Below are 15,934 nucleotides of genomic sequence, written 5' to 3' on the forward strand. Positions count from 1 at the left end.
GAAATCGTCTTGGAGTGATCTGCGATCTGGATTGAAATCAACATATCATCGATAAACACTGGTCCTTGATAGAGCTTTATCGCTAAAAATTGAAGTAAGTTCATCAATGTAAAGCTGCTGACAAAAAAAAAATTCACTTTTTTTTTTGCTGAAATGAATATTTTAAGTTGCCGTTATCGATACAAATAGCGCTCGAATGTCAAAATGTTCTTAATACGTAACATATAATATCCAAAATGTCAGACTTTCTTGAAACACTATTAAGGCACGATTTAAGAATAAAGAGCTTATGGAAGCTTGGGAAATAACGGACTCCTTAATGTAATATTGTGCTCAAAATGTAATTGTCATTTAAAACTCTAGGTTTTTCTAGGTTGGTGGGATTATCTATTTCATTTGCCAAATTTATCAATATCCGCGTTACAAGTGTTTTTATAAACAGCCAAAAGTGATTTTCTACGACTTTTACAAGGGTTGATTTTGTTAAACGAAGAACATGCTTAAATTTTTGTTTGCGGAAAGAGTATTCTTGTGTGGATACATTGGAAATATTGCAGAAGGCCTTGGTGACCAAACTATGGCACAAACAATTTTTGGTAGTTGATATAACGAGTTCAAAGTTTGCCGAGAACGCGTTAAAGATGAACCGCGCTCTGGACCTGCCAACTTGACAAAAACTCGTCTCATACCGTTCCGAAACCTCCATATTCGCCTGATTTCGTTCGTGCGACTTTTAGGGCCAATGCGGGGACACGATTTGCACGATTGACTTAAAGAAGGTCCTGAAGGATATAGAGTGTGCTATCGGAAAAGGAATAAATAAAGAATTTACATCATAAACCACATTTGGAAAATATAATGAATATTCCATTTGGGGTTTTACTCAAATGTATAATAATTATGATAATTTTTTATTTTAACAAATGCTTAAAACATATTTTTTATTTATAAATTTTGTACTCTTATCATAATTGAGATATAATTTACCCTATATTTTTAATTGAGACAAATTGAAAACAATGTGCTAAAATTTACTAAAATGGGTTCGATGTTTTAGTAGTATAAGCGAGAGTTCAAGGGAGCACAATCTCATTCTTGCTACAGATGTTTCTCACTAACCCGAGTACGATCAAATATCAACGTTATTTAGTTTCACGCAATAAAATAGGCACAATATTGACAAGAAAACAATGTCAGGAAGTTTCACGAAAGTTAAGAATGAGTCATAAACTAGCAGATATTAAATTTGTAATTTAATTTGTCATTTGTTACTGTCTATGTGTTTGTATTTTTACTGTTCCTCCTAAATAATATACATAAGAGGTAAAGATAAGTAACAGTCTCACTTACGGAAGTCCATGAGGGAAAAACGACTCTATCTTACAGAGATTTCTGATTCTCGCTGATAAAGGTTTTGGGAGCTTAAAATGACGGAAGTTTTCTCACTTATCCAGTTCTCACTTACCCAGGATTGACTGTATATAGATTTGTGTCACTAACTTGTTGTCTCTTATTTATTTATTCTCTCACTTTCTTATATAATATACGAGTATATCTTAAATTGCTGAACCATTTTCATACGAATAATTTATTTCGAGCCTTGCCAAAATTGAAATATAATATTAGGTTGTCAAAAAAGTCTTGCGGTATTTTCGCTAATTGGCGATGAAAGCGCGTAGTTCTAGTTTTATTCGTCGCATCGAGTCATGCTATACCTTTTTGGAAAGTTACAGCGTCGCAAACATGGAGCAAAATAAGGAGAAAATACGGCGTATTTTACAGTACTACTACGATAAAGGCAAAAATGGATCTCAAGCCGCCAATAAAATTAGTGCAGTTTATGGACCCGATACAGTTTCCATTTCCACCGCACAACGATGGTTTCAACGTTTTCGTTCTGGTGTAGAGGTGGTCGAAGATGCGCCACGCTCCGGAAGGCCTGTCGTCGAAAATTGCGATAAAATCGCTGAATTGGTCGGAAGAGACCGGCATAGTAGTCATCAAACCGTTATAAACCATTTGAAGAAGCTTGGAGTCACTAAGAAGCTCGATGTATGGGTGCCACACGAATTGATTCAATAAAAATACCGCAAGACTTTTTTGACAACCATATATACATACATACTTGTGTGATGCTTATGAATTCGAACGCATTGCAATGTGCTCATAAAAAGTAATCACTACGCTGGACGCTGGTCCCATCCCATTTTCCTTCGCTCTTACTTTATTTCGCGTCTGTTATTCTCAAATTGATGGTATCCAAGTATTAGCCACGAGTGGCAGCTGTCTGTTCTTTAAAATTTATGTGAGTATACTTATCAAATTCCTTCTCTATTATCAAACCAATTGTTATTTTTGGCAGAAATACGTCTACTCCTACTTCTCCGCTTCTAAAAATGAATCCTTTTTGCGCTATAATTATGGAAGCAGACAAGGTTATTTCTGTGCACGTGCCTCCATAATTCCTTGCTATGATATGATTATAATAATAATAGCGTAGTACATTCGCCAACGGCTAATCAGTGTATCTAGTGAACTGTCAAAGTTATTCGTAAAAGCGAGAAAGAGTTGAAATTTTTGACCTCTCATGCATCAGGTGTTGTAATTGATTCGTAAATTGCTCACAAATTTATTTGTCTGACTTTGTTACCGATGTTCATGGAATACATTTATAAATATGTACTTGAAATACTCAAATATTGTACACTTTTAAAGCATAAGTATTAAAGTCGTTTTCCTGTTCGTGAACAAATACTCAATGTTCTTCGAAGACAGGTAAATTCCGAATAAATGCAAATTAAAAAAAAATTAAAGGAAATATTTTTTCTCAAAAATTTTATTCTAATTAAACCAAATTAATGTAATACCTAAGTGAATTATTCGAATTTTAACAGTGTGAAACATTTCGAAATCTCTTATTATTAATTATTATTTTTATTCCAAATATTCCTCATATTTGCCGTTGTAAGTAGTTATATCATATAGAGTTAACTGGTGAGAGTGACGATAATCAATAATATTGTGTACGATGTGTATTCAAAAAATAATAATATTAAAATTTGATCCTTCATCTTCATTGAAAAGAATGAGGTGAAAAAATGCTTTGAAACGTTTCTTTGTTACTATTAAGTTAGTCCTTTATAGACTACTTTTAGCATCCTTATGCAATGTGTATGTTAAGATCACCTCATTTGTTTCTTTCAAAGTGAAGCGGATGAGGTCTCTCGAGTCTCTAAGTTAAAAAAAAACTCTTGTATTTTATGAGAAGCGCAAACTCGTAACTGACCGAAAAAGATTAACTTAAATATAGCTTTACAATGTGTATCCCAAGAGCATGTTTCAAGAATAACTTTTTCTAAAAATGTTCACCGATAGCCACACGATCTTATAGATATCAGTATTTCGCGTTAATTGTATTATAAGCCAGCGTTGTGCGTGTGGTATTGCGGTAGAAACAAATTCAAAATAATATTGGTCTCTCTTTCAACATTTATCGCCCTTTAAGCTTCTTTAAATTGTTTATCACTGTATTTTACTGAAATTTCCAACCCCTGTCCTAACACTGCAAAAAAGTGGGTGTGTCCATAAGCCTATTGTAATAATAATTACTGTTAGACTAAGGCCGAGCTTTACAAATAGGTACTTACATACTTACATTACATTAATTTATAGAAACACTATAACAATAACAATAAAGTTTTATTTATTGCCCGACCTTGCATGAACAATGGTCGCTTTGGGGAGATGGCAGCGGGTTCCTAATTTTCCATTTAATTATCACTTTGCTGAAGCTGTGCTCGTTTTATTTTATTTAATGCTGCTATTTGTAAATTTGGCAGTATTTTGCAGCACATGCGTTCAATGTATGCATTTATTATTCATTATCTACATAAGTGTAGGGGCCATAATTTCGAATTCACAATTTGGTTTTATTTATGTTAATGAACACTTATTTATACATATACATATGTAAAACTTATCCGTTTTTAGAAATTTTGTATTTTCATCGATATTAAATTACAATAAGAACCATATTGACTCGTTTAAATCGAAAATATAATAGGAATCGAAGGTTTCAATTCATAGCCATATTGGATGTATAAAACCTCGATATCATATTTGTGATGTTAAAAAGCTCTGAAGAGTGACGTGGGTGCCTAGTCGCGAGTGCGACGACTGTTTGTTTGATGACAGGAGATATTTCGTCTTGCCCTCGTTCACCATCGGACCCACTTGCTTCGTTGCCTTATCCATTCTGGAAATGGGAGAACTAACGGCGCGATTGTTAAGGCAAACGATGTCAATATCATCGGCATACGCCAGCAGCTGTACACTATTATAGAAGATTATACCTTCTCGGCGTAGTTCTGCAGCTCGAATTATTTTCTTCAGAAGATGATTGAAGATGTCACATGAAAGAGAGTCGCCTTGTCTGAAGCCTCGGTTGGTATCAAACGGCTGGGAGAAATCCTTCCCGATCCTGACGGAGCTTTTGGTGTTGCTCAATGTCAGTTTACACAGCCGTATTAGTTTTGCGGGGATACCAAATTCAGACATCGCGGCATAGAGGCAGCTCCTTTTCGTGCTGTCGAAAGAAGCTTTGAAATCGACGAATAGGTGGTGAGTGTCGATTCTCCTTTCACGGGTCTTTTCCAAGATTTGGCGTATGGTGAATATCTGGTCGGTTGTCGATTTTTCAGGTCTAAAACCACACTGAGAAGGTCCAATCAGTTTGTTGACGGTGGGCTTTAATCTTTCACACAATACGCTCGATAGAAACTTAAACGCGATGTTGAGGAGGCTTATCCCACGGTAGTTGGCGCAGATTGTAGGGTCTCCCTTTTTGTGGATTGGGCAGATCACACTTAAATTCCAATCATTGGGCAAGCTTTCATCCGACCATATTCTACAAAGAAGCTGATGCATGCACCTTATTAGCTTTTCGTCGCTGAATTTGAATAGCTCGGCCGGCAATCCATCGGCGCCCCCGCTTTGTTGTTCTTCAGACGGGTGATTGGTATTCAAACTTTTTCATGGTCGGGCAATGGAACGTTTGGTTCATCGTCATCGATTGGGGAGTCGGGTTCGCCTTCTCCTGGCGTTATGCATTCTCTGTTATTCAGCAGGCTGGAGAAGAGTCCTCTCCTTGGGTTCTACCAGAGTATGCTCCCATCTTGAACCTTCTGTTAGCCGCTGCATTTTTATCTATCCCATCCCACACGTGTTGTGTTCGATCGTAACGTTGCGAAGTAGGCAGCCTGTTTTCTCTCCGCTGCAACACGGCACTCCTCGTCGTACCAGCTGTTCTTTTGCATTTTCCGAAAACCGTTGGTTTCGGTTGCAGCTGTACGTAAGAAGCTTGATATTGACGAGTGCTCTCAGAGAGCAGGAGTGTAAGCCGAGTAGAAAATCGTTCGGCTGTCTGTTGTGACTGCAGTTTCTCGACGTCGAACCTTCCTTGTGTTTGTTAGCGTGCGTTTTTTGCTGCACAAAGGCGGGTGGAAATCTTGGCTGCAACAAGATAGTCGTTCGCGCCGATGTTAGGACCTCGGAGCGCACGCACATCCAAAACATTGGAGACGTGTCTTCCGTCTATCACAGCATGATCGATCTGGTTGGTGGTTTTTCGATCCGGAGACAGCCAGGTGGCTTGATAGATCTTCTTATGCTAGAATCTAGCACTACAGATAACCATATTTCGGGCTCCGGCGAAGTCGATCAGCCTCAACCCATTTGGGGATGTTTCCTCGTGGAGGCTGAATTTACCGACCGTATGATAAGATACCTTCTTTGCCCAAGCCAAGCACGATTTTGGCATCGTGGTGGGGGCAGCTCTCATAACTGCGCTCCAAGCGCTCATAGAGGCATATTTGGTCACATCGTCCTTCTTTTCCGTCGGGGCGTGGGCCCAAATCAGCGATATGTTGAAGAACCTCGCTTTGATGCGTATTGTGGCTAGCGTTCATTCAACGGAGTGAATGATAGTACTCGGCGACGGTGAGTCTCTCCCACCACGAATCCCACATCAAACTTGCGCTCCTTTATATGGCCACTGTAGTAAATGCCACAAGGACCTACCCGTCTCGTATTTCTTTGGACGGCGGTCAGTCTTCACTCTAACGAGGACATCAACCAGCTGGGCAGCGGCACCTTCCCGTTTTGGTTAGTCAAAACAAATATTTAAAAAGAAAATAGATAAAGGTTCTTCGAAAGTAAACAGCAGTCGACTGTATGGGTGTTTCAAATTGAGCCAAATCTAACAAAAACTGTTCGACTACGAAGCACTTTCAAGCTAAAGTTGCTTATTTTTCCTTGAAAAAAACTGAACATGCCGCAACCATACCACCATAACCTTTTGTTTACTAGTCGTTTTTCAAGAAATCATAAAAACCAACCACCAAAGACAACATTTTTGAGCACTTAAAACATCGATTCACCGCAAATTCTGTACTTGGGAAAGAATAACTTCCTTTTATTCCCCTACGTGAAAGATAAACTAAAAGGCCAACGTTTTTCAACACCTGGTGAGGCGGTTGATGCGTTCAGAACGCATGTTTTGAAGAAACCACATTTATGGCGGTATTCTGCGTGAGACGATTGTCTCATGTCTCTAATAGTGACTATAGTAATTTAGTGATTCTGTTAGTCAGGAGTCTCATTTTGGTATTCTGGCAGTTACAGTATAGTAGTATACTGTAAAGTAGTATACTCTATTTGCCAGAATACCAAAATGAGACTCCTGACTAACAGAATCACTAAATTACTACAGTCACTATTAGAGACATGAGACAATCGTCTCACGCAGAATACCGACATTAGAGTGGCAAAAATGCTTCGAAAATTAGATCAAACGCATGCAAAAATATGTAGCTCTCAATGGAGAATATTTTGAAAAACAGTAACGCAGTTTTGGACGCGTAATGGTATGTCCGTAGGTCAAAAATGGGTTGAATCCGCTCAATATTTCCTTTAGCCTCCATATTCCATATGAAGATTTTCGAACTTCCGACCTGACCTTATACCACAGTATCGACCGGTATGTGAGTTACTAAAATTAAATTGAATGGGCGTTTTTACTCATAACAGTGTACCTCTGTGCCTCAAATGAATAAAACCAAAACAAAATTATCCTAGTCTTATTTAATTATTATCAGGACTTTCGAACAACCTGCTGACTTTAATCCATATGATTGGTGATTATTTGTGAGGTACCTTAATAAAACTCTGTGAAGAATTTATTAGTATGTGGTATGTTGATTGGATGTAATATTGAAAAAATATATGCTGAATACGTTGAGCAGTGAGTATTATTTATATATAAAATTGTTTCAAACTATGTTTACGAGCATGCCTGAGCAATGTCAAAATTAATGCAATCAGTCCACCCCTTTCTCTGCCCCCGTTATACCACATAAAATTATTTCCGTCTTTCACGATTTCATCGAATAATAAATATTTCAGAGCAACATGTTATATTTTAATATAAATTTTTACCTGAAGGAATTTTGCCGAATTTTGATTTCTGCAAGTTGCAAATATACAATTTTCGGTTATACCCGAACTTAGCCCTTCTTTGCTTGTGCTTATAAAAAATATATATACTACTTCAAATCTTGAGTTATTACAATTAGTAAAGGTTAGGCGTGACTTTATAAGCTTAAATGGCCATCATTTTACAAGATGGATTAAAATTGCTGAAAGAATTAAAGCCTGTTACAAAATTTCAGTTTAAGAAGTATTACGACGATTGGAACAAGTTTTGACTAAAGTGCGTAATACCGGATGGGTACAATTTTGAGTAGACGAATTAATTGATAACTTAAAGACGCTTGACATTTGCCTCATAGGTATACCCAATATATTAAATCTAGCTCCTTTGGTTAAAGTGGTATCACAGAACTATATTTCAATTGAATAAATTCAGTTGATTCTAACAATAGTACTGTGAAATTTCTAAAAACCATCGCTGGATTATTTTGTCCGGCTAAGTGATCTGTGCAAAACAATTTCTGTGATCATTTTACGCAATGTTCCTTAAAAAACTGTCTCAAAAGAATACAAAAATTACCAAAATAGTGTTCGTGTCTGGTCATCGGAACGTACTGTTCGGTTATACGAATTCTTCATGTATAAAAATTATATTGAAAACGTCGTGTTCATCAAATTTGTCCAGTTATGGGAGATTTCCGGCTATGCGATATACGATAGTCAGGTTAATAGGATACCAAACATGATTGTAAGACATTTACAGTTTCGTCGAAAAAGAGGTATTAAATTGAAGTTTTGTCAATTTCTAAAAATATTTTACTTCCTTTGAGTCTCGCAAACTGCGAGAGGATAAAATGTTCGATTACAACCGATTTTAACCCTTCCTTACCTTTTAGAGCTAAAAAAAAAACGGCTATTTTGGCCTCCACTTGGTTATTGATTAAAATACAGTTATTAGAAAAATATATTTTCCGTAACTAATTATTATGTTTAAATAAACAATATTACTTTATTTTTTTCTGCTGATTTGCCTCATTTTCAACCCTAACCTCATTTATGCTAATTTGACTTGTGTAAATTTGAAATTTCATTGAGTAAACATTGCAACTCAAAATGTGCCTCGTGGCAAAAAACCTTTAATGTATACATTCAAAACAAATTAATATAAAATCATGTTAAATAAAACGCCTCTAACGGTCATGAATAAATTAGGCCATTTAAGGGGAATAAGGATGTTTGAAAAACAAGCAACCCAATGAATATTTGAGTGCTGAGTACCATCTCCCAATTGCCAAGCGGTGATTTCATGAATTTGTGATTGAGTAGGATGGCTAAGGGCGGTGCTCATTCCGAGTGATTTCGGAATTGCCGCAACTATCATTCGGCTTGGGTTAAAGGTTTACAATAGATTCACTTATTAAGTTTCGTTCCCTCGAGCATGTGTTGGTTTTATGGCCTGAGTTATATTAAACAAAAGGTCACGTGCTTCTCGTTCTTTAAAATACTTTTTGGCATTTGGCTTTTAGCTAGAGGTTTAATTGATGGCTGAGTGGCTTTTGATAAGTTTCATTTTCCAAAATATCAGTTTACATACAATGACAATTTATTTGCTGAAACTTGTGCGTATACTACTCGGAAGTGCAGCTCGTTTCAGTGAGGGGAGCATTCACCGCAACAGCAGAGCGGCAATGCTAGAGTTGAACGCAAACTATGCGCTCAAAGTGAGCCAGTTGACTCATAATATATAAATATCACTGTCCAGCCTCACTCACTTCATAGTAGGAACGAATTGGATACCGGTTATCTTCCTCCGTTCTAAAACTTAACCTATGAACATTGCGTCTGCTCAGCAGGCGTTGGTTGACGTCCAGTTAGAAGATCTCTATCAATAGGCATTCATGCTGTTAAGCTAAAAACTGTCGGACGCAAACTGCCAAAATTCTTTAAAAGAAATTGAGGCGGAAACATCCAAGTACTTTCTCCTCCATTGTCCAGCTTTTGCAAGACTAACGTTGAAATATCCTGGCAGTCAAACCTTCGGCCATTCAGGAGACATGTGTAGATGAATCTGGCTTTAGCCGCCTCAACAAATGTGTGATCAGTTCAAGGCGCTTCGTCGCTTTATTACGTACATAACGATCAATTTTATAGGAGATCCAGGTACCACAATGGACCGGCTATAAATTGTTCAAGTAAAATTCTTGTTAGGACCGACCATTTAACCTAAAATAAACCCACATATGTGCATATGTAATAGCTACTGTAGTCGAGGAAATGCGTTGGTATCGCTCGGTAAGGCTTCGGCTTATATTAAGACACTTTTACACATAAACGAAAATTTTCTTCAAACACGTAGTAAAGTATTTCTCTCTCATACCAAGTCATATTTATTGTACTCGTACTACGTATAGAAAGTTGTATTAAGTATTATTTTTGAAACTAAACATTTTTAAAACCTCTTTCAATTTAAGCTGGTAGACACCGTACTAAACTTTTTGCTACAGCGGGCTTTATAACCAATAATCGACCAATTTGTAAGACACCATGGGGCGCTATGTTTCATGGATATCATTTTCATTTATTTAAAATATAATTTTTAGAAAGGCATGACAGCCTGGAGTGCCAATTATTATTATCGGTTATGGAATGACGGAGTTGCTTCAAAAGTAAAATGTATATACATACATATATGTATGTATATATTTAGAAACTTCTTTATTTGTGAAGAATATTGTAGGTTCGGTGCAACCGAAGTTATCATTTTTTCTGTCTGATCTGAACAATTTCTTCAGATATTGTAGCAATGCCTTGGATAATAATCTCTGCCAGATTTCGTGAAGATGCCTCTTTAAATAAAAACAAGCCGGTGCTTACACAGGTTAATTTAATTTCATGCTTGTTTACCACCTTTTAAAGAGATACGATGCGACCGATTCTCTAACCAGAATTATATTTACTTTCAAACTTAATTTAAAGCTGAAAACAATGGCTACCAGCCGCACAAAAAACACTCACATACATGCATACTTACGTACACATGTGAACATTTGCCTGAATACGAGTGTTTAAATTTGCAGTGAGCTTCATGCGTCGAAAGTAATTATTTCTTCTAACGTCAATGTTGCTGTTTCAGCTTTTGATCCAATATCCGAGTCTAACAGAATAAATTAATTATTGTCTGAACATCCTTTTTAAAGTGAAATATAGCAAACACAAACAGTTACAAGCCTCTGCTGCGTCATACGCGGTACTTTTACAGGGCGTGCACTTTGCCGTTGTGCGGTCGACGTGGTTGGTTTTGTCTGCCGCCGCACAACACACTCTCTCTCTAATACTTTCTGTATTCTTTGCCTTGGCATTGCGTTCATTATTCACAGTTATTCATTAAAGTAATCAAACATCAATTAAGTGTAGCTACTTCATTTCGAAAATTAAACACCAAGGAAGTAAACAATGGTTTTCAAGGGTATCATGCTGAGAGTAAATCTTCTCATCGTTTTATTCTCTTAGTTAAAATCTCTTTTCCTAAGAATATGTGATATCATCAGGTTAAATGGTCTTCTTTCCGGATCTGTGACGTAGCCTCGGCGTGGTTTTGACATTCAATCAGTTCGGAAAAAAGTAATAAAAGGTTAACGAAGAATGTATATCAGGGTAGGTATCAATGTTTCCAAATCACAACCTCTACGAGAAAATTTTTTCTACAGAGCAATTCATGAAGATATATTTCTTCTTCTGTACTGGCGTGGAAACCGATTATGCGGTTGTAGCCGAGTTACCAACAGCGTGCAAGTCGTTGCTTCTTTTCACAAGGTGGAGCCAATTCGAGATTCCAAGCGAAGCCAGGTCCTTCTCCACCTGGTCCTTCCAACAGAATAAAGGTCTTCCCTTCCTCTACTTCACCTTGTCTGAAACCTCGCTAGGAGAGGTCTTTCCCGATCCTGACGGAGCTTTTAGTGTTGCTCAACGTCAGTTTACACAGCCGTAATAGTTTTGCGGGGATACCAAATTCAGACATGGCGGCATAAAGGCAGCTTTGAAATCGACGTAGAGGAGGTGTGTGTCGATTCTCTTTTCACGGTTTTTTTCCAAGATTTAGCGGATGGTGAATATCTGGTCAGGTGTAGATTTGCCAGGTCTAAAGCTACACTGATGGGGTCTCCCTTTTTGAGGATTGAGCGGAGCACACTTAAATTCCAATCATCCGACCATATTCTACAAAGAAGCTGATGCATGCTTCTTATCAGCTTTTCGTCGCCGTATTTTAATAGCTCGGCCGGCAATCCATCGCCTCCCACTGCTTCGTTGTCCTTCAAACGGGTGATTGCTATTCGAACTTTTTCATGGTGAGGCAATGGAACGTTTGCTTCATCGTCATCGATTAGAGAGTCGGGTTCGCCTTCTCCTGGCGTTATGCATTCACTATCATTCAGGAGGCTAGAGAAGTGTTCCCTCCATAATTTTAGTATGCTCTGGGCATCGGTGGCTAGATCACCTTTGGGGGTTCTACCAGAGTATGCTCCCGTCTTGAAACCTTCTGTTAGGTGTTTTTTGCATTTTCCGTAAACAAATGGTTTTAGTTGCAGTTGTACGTAAGGAGTTTGAAATCCCACAGTCCCCTTATACCGAGTAGAAAAACGTTCGACTGTCTGTTGTGATTACAGCATCTCGACGTCAAACCTTCCCTGTTTTCGATCTGGTTGGTGGATTTTCGATCCGGAGACAGCCAGGTAGCTTGATGTATTTTCTTGTGCTGGAATCTAGTACTACAGATAACCATATTTCGGGCCCCGGCGAAGTCGATTAGCCTCAACCCATTTAGGGATGTTTCCTCGTGAAGGTTGAATTTACCGACTCAATTAAGGAATCGGACATTCCAGGTGCATGCCCTCAAGTCATAATCCTTGTTTCGTTTGCAGTGGTCGACATCAAAAGGAGGGTCTCTCATCCGAGGCAGTTGGTATCTTCTCACTTTAGCTCGCCTTCAAACGGATGTTCTTAGGCTACCCAGAGCATACTTGGTCAAAAACCATGAGCTGCTTGAGCCATATGTAAAAGAATCGTTTCTGGCCACTCCCAAGTGAATGGTGATCAGAGAACTTTCCTCACTTGCGTGAACTTCTACACATGACTCCATCCTTCGTACATAAGTACATATATACAGCGTAGAAGACCGTTGAAATTTCGTTATTACGTACGTACTGTGAGCTTTTGCTATCAAAAGTATAATAAATAAAATAAAGTCGATTTATTTTTAGATACTTTAACACTGACTTAACCTAGAGTGTAAGCTTTCAAGAATTGATTAGCATCTTTTTCGTGGGAAGGACTGAGTTCTTCGTAACCATCTTCCTTCAACTTTTAAAGTACATCCTAACAAAAGGTTCATCACAGATAACTCGAATCTTTGATCTCCTATGAGATTGGGTTTGGGAAGTCTTATAGATAATGATGGAGTTAAAAATTAGGATAGTTTCATAGGAATGTGTGTTTTATGGAAAAATGTGTATGTTAAGTCATGACGTCAGGAACTAGAGAGGCAAAAGTCTTTAGTAAAACAATTATTACTTCTGTAAGCAATGTATTGAAAGATTTCTGGACTTCTTCAAGTCCAAAGTCGCCCACATTGCACCTGCCGATGTTCATGGTATATTAAATTTGCCACGATATTTATAATACCCAAAATGAAACGTCGGAGACTCTATAAAAGAGTTGATCTCCTTCGGAATTGCTCCTAACTTTTTAAATATCGATTTGAAATTTTGCACACCCACTTTCATCCTCAATAAGCTGCTAATTTGTCGGAACTGTCGATGTCAGATAATTATAGCATATACCACTACTGCCATACAAACTGGACGGCCAGTATCAAGTGCTTGTATGGAAAGGCTTTTCATTTCAGGAAACATTTTCAAGAAATTTGGCATGAGTTATTGTTCAAGGCAACAGTGCAATGTTCGAAAAAATTCTTCAGCTGCCATACAAACTGTACGATAAAAATCGAGTTCTCATAAGGAATATTTTGTGTTTGTAAAGGGTATTATGGCTTCGGTGAATCGACGTTAACGTTTTTAGTTTTTTAAATGTTATGAGACAAGGGTTTTTTGATAGCCGCTTAACTTTCTTTTAACGAGGGCAAATTCTTCTGCATTAAATGAGCTAATCATTTTCCTGATTAAGTTCAGTGTTGGTGGAGTAGAAGAGTACGGCACGCCGCGCCATTACCGAAATTAACTGTCAAACTTTGACAGTAATTATAAGTATGGCCTTCTGTCAAAAGCCATGTCAGAAAAGTCTCCGTTTTCCGTGGGATAATCGCATACTATAGAGTCTGACTGTATATTTTTGTGCTCAAATATGGGTATGTGGGTATCTAAATACAATGTACACATGTATGTACGTAGCAAGCAGCCAACAAATTGCATGAATATACTATATTTGCAAGCGGACACCGCAACGTGTTACCACATTGTTTGTAAAGAGAGGTCTGATGGCAGGCTGTCTGCCTCATTGGAACTTTATGACGTGGTGTAGTCCCTGGCGCTGTGCGCCTACATGCGAGCCCACACGCAAACGATGAGCCACTGAACTGCTGTGCACTTACAGCCATAAATATTGTTGTAAGAATTTTTCTTGTGTTTTTTGTTGCGCTGTGATGCACTCGTGTCTTGGCTTACGGGTTGCCATTCTAGCTGGCTGCCGACCCGGTTATGCTTGGCATTTAGTAACTTAATAGAATTAATTACTTTAATAAATTGAGTTTACCTTGTTGACATCACAGCGCCGTCATCTCGAAGGAATAACCAGCAACGATAGCCATCAAACAAATGACTTTGTTATTGTTTCTGGAAGCTGGTCAGGTAAATGACATTGACTTCACTTTAACATCGATATTTTACATGAACCCTGCTCAAACTACGGAAAAATTCCTGCCTGCAATGCGTCCCAACTATCAGCTCAAGTTGCAGATATTTTCGCATAAATTAAGTTAGACAATTTTTGAGTGGAGATTCCAGCAGCGCATACACTTTCATTCTTAAAAAATTGAAAACAATTCTTAGAAATTAAAAAAAAATCTTGGATATTAAAATAATTAGTTTCGAACTATATTTTATACGTAACATATGTATATATTAAGCTATTGAGATCTCTACATCGGATATACGAATATAAGTATAACTGCTGTAACTCTCACAACGCTCACTTTGATAAATTTCTGGATCCTACTTAAGGGTATTCAAGCCCTATGATTCCATATAACATAAAGTTAGATGCTCTGAAGTTTCCGGCTCCAAGGCATAAAACTTCCATAATAAGTGGGCAGTACCCCGGTTTAAGACATTTTTTGCCCTACAATGTTCTTAACTATCCTAGAGTGCAATGCAGTTTAGATTACTTTTCATACTCCAGGAAACACATTCCTTCTAGTGTTTTTTTTTTATAGCGTGAGATGGACTCTCAAAATTACCTTTGATGTCTACTCGTAAGAAGACGCATTTTTCTACCTCTTCACTGTCCAGCGAACTTTCTGTACCGTCAGCAGGTACAGAACAGTATTAATAGACTTACCTGCTCCGAAAGCATGCTGATTTGGATTTAGATTTACGATCTCCAGGGTCAACCTCGTCGAATATACATATATTTAGCATGAAAGAAGTGAGACTAATTGACCTATGTAACAATATATCTTTGAACCCTAAGGTATAAAGATTATCTTTATTTGTAGCAAATAAATGCCTTGAAACTGACCAATCCGAACGATTTAACTCAAATACGCCAGCCGTATGTCCCTGAGCGCCTATTTGCGTTGGTTTACAACTATCAACTATCAAGGGGGTGTAGAGCGTTGCTTTCCAATCGCAATTGTTGTTGTTCGACGGCTAAGTGAGCTTTCCCAAGGTAACTCGATGTGGTCGGAGGACTATGTTCGAATACAGTCTGCCTGCAGATCATTTATGGTATATATATATATATATATATATCATATATATATATATATATATATGAGGTCCATCATACAAGGTGCTTTCCAAAGTAAAAAGGACTTTTTGAATCTAGCGCCCCCTGGTGTTGCCATCTATACGTCGACTGGTGCGATAGAATCTGCTATCTTTATCGATTGTCCAGTGAGATTGAGATGATTTCATGATGTTCCATCGATTGGAAGTGAAGTTATTGCGTTTTAAGTGTCAGAATGTTTGTGTTATCGGTGCGAAAATAAGCTTCGAACAAAGAGCCAACATTAAATTTTATTTTAAAATTGGTAAATCTTTTACTGAAACGTTGAATTGATAAAACAAATTTATGGCGATGATTGCCTATCCCATAGCAGAGGGCACGAGTGGTTTCATCGTTTTTAAAGTGGTCGTGAGGACATAAATGACGATCAACATGTGGGCCAATCAAAATCCATGATCACCGGAAATTAAACATCAGCCGAAATCAC

The sequence above is a fragment of the Bactrocera dorsalis genome, chromosome 2, assembly GCF_023373825.1.
Source record: "Bactrocera dorsalis isolate Fly_Bdor chromosome 2, ASM2337382v1, whole genome shotgun sequence".
Lineage (NCBI taxonomy): Eukaryota > Metazoa > Arthropoda > Insecta > Diptera > Tephritidae > Bactrocera > Bactrocera dorsalis.